Raw genomic sequence first — 9756 nt, 5'->3', positions numbered from 1 at the left:
TAGATTTTAAATCTTTGCTTTTGGGTATTTGTTATCAGTTTTGTACCTTTAAGAACCCAATCTTCAATACCCATTTTTACTTGGGAGCCAGATTACTGGCTTGACTGTTCTCTCCCCCTTTGGACTCTCCTTTTTCTCCACCAGGTCGCCTCTGTCTCCTCCCTTCCCCTTCTCTTTCTCTACCCAACTCTGTGAATCACCAGTGTGTTCTGGGTGATGGAGAACACTTAGGGAACTGATTACTGGCTGGATCTGTCTCTCTCCTTTTGATTCCCCCCTTTTTATCCTCCTGGCCACCTCTGTCTCCCTCCTTCTTCTCTTCTCTGTATAACTCCGTGAACATCTCTGAGAGGTCCAGACTGTGGAGCACACATAAGGAAGTGATTACTGGCTAGCTTGCTCTCTCCTCTTTTGATTCCACCTCATCTCCTTCGGGTCACATCTAAGTCCCTCCTCCTTCTCTTCTCCATGTAACTCTGTGAACCTCTCTGGGTGTCCCTCACTGTGGAGAAACTTTTCATCTTTAACCTAGATGTTTTATCAATTGTGCTGTATAGAAAAGAAGTCTTGAGACTACTGTAAAAATAAGACTGAAAACCAGAAGCAGGAGGCTTAAGTCCAAATCCTGAGAACACCAGAGAACTCCTGACTCCAGGGAACATTAATCAACAGGAGCTCATCAAACACCTCCATACCTACACTGAAACCAAGCACCACCCAAGGGCCAACAAGTTCCAGGGCAAGACATACCACGCAAATTCTCCAGCAACACAGGAACACAGCCCTGAGCTTCAATATACAGGCTGCCTAAAGTTACTCCAAAACCATTGACATTTCATAACTCATTACTGCACACTTAATGGCACTCCAGAGAGAAGAAATCCAGCTCCACCCACCAGAACACCAACACAAGCTTCCCTAACCAAGAAACCTTGACAAGCCACCCATACAACCCCACCCACAGCAAGGAAATTCCACAATAAAGAGAACTCCACGAACTGCCAGAATACAGAAAGGACACCCCAAACTCAGCAATATAAACAAGATGAAGAGACAGAGGAATACCCAGCAGGTAAAGGAACAGGATAAATGCCCACCAAACCAAACAAAAGAGAAGAGACAGGGAATCTACCTGATAAAGAATTCCAAATAATGATAGTGAAAATGATCCCAAATCTTGAAATCAAAATGGAATCACAGATAAATAACCTGGAGACAAGGATTGAGAAGATGCAAGAAAGGTTTAACAAGGACCTAGAAGAAATAAAAAAGAGTCAATATATAATGAATAATGCAATAAATGAGATTTAAAAAACACTCTAGAGACAATAAATAGTAGAATAACGGAGGCAGAAGATAGGATTAGTAGAAGTAGAAGATAGAATGGTAGAAATAAATGAATCAGAGAGGAAAAAAGAAAAACGAATGAAAAGAAATGAGGACAATCTTAAACGCTCCAGGACAATATTAAACGCTCCAACATTCGAATCATAGGAGTCCCAGAAGAAGAAGATGAAAAGAAAGACCATGAGATAATACTTGAGGAAATAATAGTTGCAAACTTCCCTAAAATGGGGAAGGAAATAGTCACCCAAGTCCAAGAAACCCAGAGAGTCCCAAACAGGATAAACCCAAGGCAAAACACCCCAAGACACATATTAATCAAATTAACAAAGATCAAACACAAAGAACAAATATTAAAAGCAGCAAGGAAAAACAACAAATAACACACAAGGGGATTCCCATAAGAATAACAGCTGATCTTTCAATAGAAACCCTTCAGGCCAGGCAGGAATGGCAAGACATACTTAAAATGATGAAAGAAAATAACCTACAGCCCAGATTACTGTACCCAGCAAGGATCTCATTCAAAATGAAGGAGAAATCAAAACCTTTACTAACAAGCAACAGCTGAGAGAATTCAGCACCACCAAACCAGCTCTCCAACAAATGTTAAAGGATATTCTCTAGGCAGGAAACACAAAAAAGGGTGTATAAACTCGAACCCAGAACAATAAAGTAAATGGCAATAGGATCATACTTATCAATAATTACCTTAAACGTAAATGGGTTGAATGCCCCAACCAAAAGGCAAAGACTGGCTGAGTGGATACAAAAACAAGACCCCTATATATGTTTTCTACAAGAGACGCACCTCAAAAGAGGGGACATAAACAGAACTGAAAGTGAAGGGCTGGAAAAAGATATTTCATGCAAATAGAGAACAAAAGAAATCAGGAGTAGAAAACAGACAAAGAAGGACACTCCATAATGATCAAGGGTCAATCTAAGAAGAAGATATAACAATTATAAATATATATGCACCCAACATAGGAGCACTGCAATATGTAAGACAAATACTAACAAGTATGAAAGGGGAAATTAATAATAACACAAAAATAGTGGGAGACTTTAATACCCCACAAACACCTATGGATAGATCAACTAAACAGAAAATTAACAAGGAAACACAAACTTTAAATGATACAACAGACCAGTTAGACCTAATTGATATCTATAGGACATTTCACCCCAAAACAATGAATTTCACCTTTTTCTCAAGCGCACACGGAACCTTCTCCAGGATAGATCACATCCTGGGCCATAAATCTAGCCTTGGTAAATTCAAAAAAATTGAAATCATTCCAAGCATCTTTTCTGACCAGAATGCAGTAAGATTAGATCTCAGTTACAAGAGAAAAACTATTAAAAATTCCAACATATGGAGTCTGAACAACACGCTGCTGAATAAACAACAAATCACAGAAGAAATCAAAAAAGAAATCAAAATATGCATAGAAATGAATGAAAATGAAAACACAACAATGCAAAACCTGTGGGACACTGTAAACCCAGTGCTAAGGGGAAAGTTCATAGCAATACAGGCATACCTCAAGAAAAAAGAAAAAGGTCAAATAAGTAACCTAACTCTACACCTAAAGCAACTAGAAAAGGAAGAAATGAAGAGCCCCAGGGTTAGTAGAAGGAAAGAAATCTTAAAAATTAGGGCAGAAATAAATGCAAAAGAAAGAAAAGAGACCATAGCAAAAATCAATAAAGCCAAAAGCTGGTTCTTTGAAAGGATAAATAAAATTGACACACCATTAGCCAGATTCATCAAGAAACAAAGACAGAAAAATCAAATCAATAAAATTAGAGATGAAAATGGAGAGATCACAACAGACAATATAGAAATACAAAGGATCATAAGAGACTACTATCAGCAATTATATGCCAATAAAATGGACAATGTTGAAGAAATGAACAAATTCTTAGAAAAGTACAACTTTCCAAAACTGGACCAGGAAGAAATAGAAAATCTTAACAGACCCATCACAAGCATGGAAATTGAAACTGTAATCAGAAATCTTCCAGCAAACAAAAGCCCAGGTCTAGATGGCTTCACAGCTGAATTCTACCAAAAATTTAGAGAAGAGCTAACACCTATCCTACTCAAACTCTTCCAGAAAATTGCAGAGGAAGGTAAACTTGCAAACTCATTCTATGAGGCCACCATCACCCTAATACCAAAACCTGACAAAGATGCCCCCCCAAAAAAGAAAACTACAGGCCAATATCACTGATGAACATAGATACAAAAATCCTTAACAAAATTCTAGCAATCAGAATCCAACAACACATTAAAAAAATCATACACCAAGACCAAGTGGGCTTTATCCCAGGGATGCAAGGATTCTTCAATATCCACAAATCAATCAATGTAATACACCACATTAACAAATTGAAAAATAAAAGCCATATGATTATCTCAATAGATGCAGAGAAAGCCTTTGACAAAATTCAACATCCATTTATGATAAAAACTTTCTAGAAAGCAGGAGTAGAAGGAACATACCTCAACATAATAAAAGCTATATATGACAAACCCACAGCAAACATTATCCTCAATGGTGAAAAATTGAAAACATTTCCCCTAAAGTCAGGAACAAGACAATGGTGCCCACTTTCACCACTACTATTCAACACAGTTTTGGAAGTTTGGGCCACAGCAATCAGAGCAGAAAAAGAAATAAAAGGAATCCAAATTGGAAAAGAAGAAGTAAAACACTCACTGTTTGCAGATAACATGATCCTCTACAGAGAAAACCCTAAAGACTGCACCAGAAAATTACTAGAGCTAATCAATGAATATAGTAAAGTTGCAGGATATAAAATCAACGCACAGAAATCCCTTGCATTCCTATACACTAATAATGAGAAAATAGAAAGAGAAATTAAGGAAACAATTCCATTCACCATTGCAATGAAAAGAATAAAATACTTAGGAATATATCTACCTAAAGAAATTAAAGACCTATATATAGTAAACTATAAAATACTGGTAAAAGAAATCAAAGAGGACACTAATAGATGGAGAAATATACCATGTTCATGGATCGGAAGAACCAATATAGTAAAAATGAGTATACTACCCAAATCAATCTATAGATTCAAAACAATCCCTATCAAGCTACCAATGGTGTTTTTCACAGAGCTAGAACAAATAATTTCACAATTTGTATGGAAATACAAAAAACCTCGAATAGCCAAAGCAATCTTGAGAAAGAAGAATGGAACTGGAGGAATCAACCTACCCGACTTCAGGCTCTACTACAAAGCCACAGTCATCAAGACAGTATGGTATTGAAACAAAGACAGAAATACAGATCAATGGAACAAAACAGAAAACCCAGAGATAAATCCACACACCTATGGACACATTATCTGTGACAAAAGAGGCAAGAATATACAATGGATTAAAGACAATCTCATTAACAAGTGGTGCTGAGAAAACTGGTCAACCACCTGTAAAAGAATGAAACTAGGACACTTTCTAACACCATGCACAAAAATAAACTCAAAATGGATTAAAGATCTAAACGCAAGACCAGAAACTATAAAACTCCTAGAGGAGAACATAGGCAAAACACTCTCCGACATAAATCACGGCAGGATCCTCTACGACCCACCTCCCAGAATACTGGAAATAAAAGCAAAAATAAACAAATGGGACCTAATTAAATTTAAAACTTCTGCACAACAAAGGAAACTATAAGCAAGGTGAAAAGCCTTCAGAATGGGAGAAAATAATAGCAAATGAAGCAACTGACAAATAACTAATCTCAAAAATATATAAGCAACTCCTGCAGCTCAATTCTAGAAAAATAAATGACCCAATCAAAAAATGGGCCAAAGAACTAAATAGACATTTCTCCAAAGAAGACATACATCCATCAGCAGATGAATGGATAAGAAAGCTGTGGTACATATACACAATGGAGTATTACTCAGCCATTAAAAAGAATACATTTGAATCAGTTCTAATGAGGTGGATGAAACTGGAGCCTATTTTACAGAGTGAAGTAAGCCAGAAGGAAAAACATAAATACAGTATACTAATGCATATATATGGAGTTTAGAAAGATGGTAACAATAACCCGGTGTACGACACAGCAAAAGAGACACTGATGTATAGAACAGTCTTATGGACTCTGTGGGAGAGGGAGAGGGTGGGAAGATTTGGGAGAATGGCATTGAAACATGTAAAATATCATGTAAGAAACGAGTTGCCAGTCCAGGTTCGATGCACGATACTGGATGCTTGGGGCTAGTGCACTGGGACGACCCAGAGGGATGGTATGGGGAGGGAGGAGGGAGGAGGGTTCAGGATGGGGAACACATGTATACCTGTGGCGGATTCATTTTGATATTTGGCAAAACTAATACAATATTGTAAAGTTTAAAAATAAAATAAAATTAGAAAAAAAAAAACTACAATGAGATAACAAAAAAAAAAAAAAGAAGACATACAGATTGCTAACAAACACATGAAAAGATGCTCAACATCACTTGTTATCAGAGAAATGCAAATCAAAACTACTATGAGGTACCATTTCACGCCAGTCAGAATGGCTGCTATCCAAAAGTCTACAAGCAATAAATGCTGGAGAGGGTGTGGAGAAAAGGGAACTCTCTTACACTATTGGTGGGAATGCAAACTAGCACAGCCACTATGTAGAATAGTGTGGAGATTCCTTAAAAAAACTGGAAATAGAACTGTCTTATGACCCAGCAATCCCACTGCTGGGCATACACACCGAGGAAACCAGAATTGAAAGAAACACATGCACCCCAATATTCATTGCAGCACTGTTTATAATAGCCAAGACATGGAAGCAACCTAGATGCCCATCAGTAGATGAATGGATAAGAAAGCAGTGGTACATATACACAATGGAGTATTACTCAGCCATTAAAAAGAATACATTTGATTCAGTTCTAATGAGGTAGATGAAACTGGAGCCTATTACACAGAGTGAAGTAAGCCAGAAAGAAAAACACCGATACAGTATTCGTTCAGTTTAGTTCACTTCAGTCACTCACTTGTGTCTGACTCTTTGCGACTCCATGAATCGTAGCATGCCAGGCCTCCCTGTCCATCACCAACTCCCAGAGATCACTTAGACTCACGTCCATCGAGTTAGTGATGCCATCCAGCCATCTCATCCTCTGTTGTCCCCCTCTCCTCCTGCCCCCAATCCCTCCCAGCATTAGAGTCTTTTCCAATGAGTCAATTTTTTGCATGAGGTGGGCAAAGTACTGGAGTTTCATCTTTAGGATCATTCCTTCCAAAAAAATCCCAGGGCTGATCTCCTTCAGAATGGACTGGTTGGCTCTCCTTGCAGTCCAAGGGACTCTCAAGAGTCTTCTCCAACATCACAGTTCTAAAGCATCAATTCTTTGGCGCTCAGCCTTCTTCACAGTCCAACTCTCACATCCCTACGTGACCACTGGAAAAACCATAGCCTTGACTAGACAGAACTTTGTTGGCAAAGTAATGTCTCTGCTTTTGAATATACTATCTAGGTTGGTCATAACTTTCCTTCCAAGGAGTGAAACTGAAAGTGAAAGTGAAGTCGCTCAGTCGTGTCTGACTCTTAGCGACCCCATGGACTGCAGCCTACCAGGCTCCGCCGTCTATGGGATTTTCCAGGCAAGAGTACTGGAATGGGGTGCCATTGCCTTCTCCCACTTCCAAGGGGTAAGCGTCTTTAAATTTTATGGCTGCAGTCACCATCTGCAGTGATTTTGGAGCCCCAAAAAATAAAGTCTGACACTGTTTCCACTGTTTCCCTATCTATTTCCCTTGGAGTGATGGGACCAGATGCCATGATCTTCGTTTTCTGAATGCTGAGTTTTAAGCCAACTTTTTCACTCTCCTCTTTCACCTTCGTCAAGAGGCTTTTTAGTTCTTCTTCACCTTCTGCCATAAGGGTGGTGTCATCTGCATATCTGAGGTTATTGATATTTCTCCCGGCAATCTTGATTCCAGCTTGTGCTTCTTCCAGCCCAGCATTTCTCATGATGTACTCTGCATATAAGTTAAATAAGCAGGGTGACAATATACAGCCTTGACGTACTCCTTTTCCTATTTGGAACCAATCTGTTGTTCCATGTCCAGTTCTAACTGTTGCTTCCTGACCTGCATATAGGTTTCTCAAGAGGCAGGTCAGATGGTCTGGTATTCCCATCTCTTTCAGAATTTTCCACAGTTTATTGTGATCCACACAGTCAAAGGCTTTGGCATAGTCAATAAAGCAGAAGTAGATGTTTTTTTGGAACTCTCTTGCTTTTTCAATGATCCAGCAGATGTTGGCAATTTGGTCTGTGATTCCTCTGCCTTTCCTAAAACCAGCTTGAACAACTGGAAGTTCACGGTTCACATATTGCTGAAGCCTGGCTTGGAGAATTTTGAGCATTACTTTACTAGCATGTGAGATGAGTGCAATTGTGTGGTAGTTTGAGCATTCTTTGGCATTGCCTTTCTTTGGGATTGGAATGAAAACTGACCTTTTCCAGTCCTGTGGCCACTGCTGAATTTTCCAAATTTGCTGGCATAGTGTATGCAGCACTTGCACAGCATCATCTTTCACGATTTGAAATAGCTCAACTGGAATTCCATCACCTCCACTAGCTTTGTTCGTAGTGATGCTTTCTAAGGCCCACTTGACTTCACATTCCAGGATGTCTGGCTCTAGGTCAGTGATCACACCATCGTGATTATCTGGGTCATGAAGATCTTTTTTGTACAGTTCTTCTGTGTATTCTTGCCATCTCTTCTTAATATCTTCTGCTTCTGTTAGGTCCATACAATTTCTGTCCTTTATCAAGCCCATCTTTGCATGGGTATCTCTAATTTTCTTGAAGAGATCTCTAGTCTTTCCCATTCTGTTGTTTTCCTCTATTTCTTTGCATTGATCGCTGAGGAAGGCTTTGTTATCTCTCCTTGGTATTCTTTGGAACTCTGCATTCAAATGCTTACATCTTTCCTTTTCTCCTTTGCTTTTCACTTCTCTTTTTTTCACAGCTATTTGTAAGGCCTCCTCAGACAGCCATTTTGCTTTTTTGCATTTCTTTTCCATGGGGATGGTCTTGATCTGTGTCTCCTGTACAATGTCACGAACCTCAGTCCATAGTTCATCAGGCACTCTATCTATCAGATGTAGTCCCTTAAATCTATTTCTCACTTTCACTGTATAATCATAAGGGATTTGATTTAGGTCATACCTGAATGGTCTAGTGGTTTGCTACTGCTGCTGAGTCACTTCAGTCGTGTCCGACTCTGTGCGACCCCAGAGACGGCAGCCCACCAGGATGCCCTGTCCCTGGGATTCTCCAGGCAAGAACACTGGAGTGGGTTGCCATTTCCTTCTCCAATGCATGAAAGTGAAAAGTGAAAGTGAAGTCGCTCAGTCATGTCCTACCCTCAGCGACTCCATGGACTGCAGCCTTCCAGGCTCCTCCATTCATGGGATTTTCCAGGCAAGAGTACTGGAGTGGGGTGTCATTGCCTGCTCCGGGTCTAGTGGTTTACTAATGCATATATATGGAATTTAGAAAGATGGTAACAATAAGTCTGTATGCGAGACAGCAAAAGAGACACAGATGTATAGAACAGACTTTTGGATTCTGTGGGAGAGGAAGAGGGTTGGATGATTGGGGAGAATGGCATTGAAACATGTATAATATCATATAAGAAACTAATTGCCAGTCCTGATTCGATGCAGGACAAAGGATGCTTGGGGCTGGTGCACTGTGATGACCCAGAGGAATGGTAGGGAAAGGGAGTTGGGAGGGAGGTTCAGGATGGGGAACATGTGTACACCCGTGGCAGATTCATGTTGATGTATGGAAAAACCAATACAATATTGTAAAGTAATTAGCCACCAATTAAAATAAATAAATTTAAATTTGTTTTCAACCAAAATAGCATCTCTTGCTAGATCATGAAAATCAGTGTCACTTCCACCTACACTGAGAAGTTCTAGGGAAGCTTGCTGTTGGAAGTCAACCTCTAAGCTTAAAATAAGTGAGACTGAAATGGAGCAGAACCCAATGATCCTCCCCACCACCCTATCAGGTCCTCAGCCTTCCTTTTTGTCTATGGAAAAACTTTAGCCAAAGAATAAGTTTAATCATAGAAGTAAGAAAATGCAGACACGAAGTTAAACAGTCAACAGGGATCAAATAACAATTTAGCCATTAAGCAAAGTCAAGGACCCTTAGTTTCTCCTCCAAGGCTATAGATTTTATTCTGAGCCATATGCTGTGAACTGTGTAACATATTCTGAAACGGCAAGTGGAGAAGTTAACTACATGAGGACCAGACTGTAGTCATGACATAAGCTGCCACTATTCTGGAAATTGGCCTCAAGGAAATGGGAACAAACCAGCCCTAGAACTGAGATTAACTGT

Source organism: Bos mutus, chromosome 5 (genome assembly GCF_027580195.1).
Source record: "Bos mutus isolate GX-2022 chromosome 5, NWIPB_WYAK_1.1, whole genome shotgun sequence".
Lineage (NCBI taxonomy): Eukaryota > Metazoa > Chordata > Mammalia > Artiodactyla > Bovidae > Bos > Bos mutus.
Note: the sequence above shows the minus strand (reverse complement) of the source record.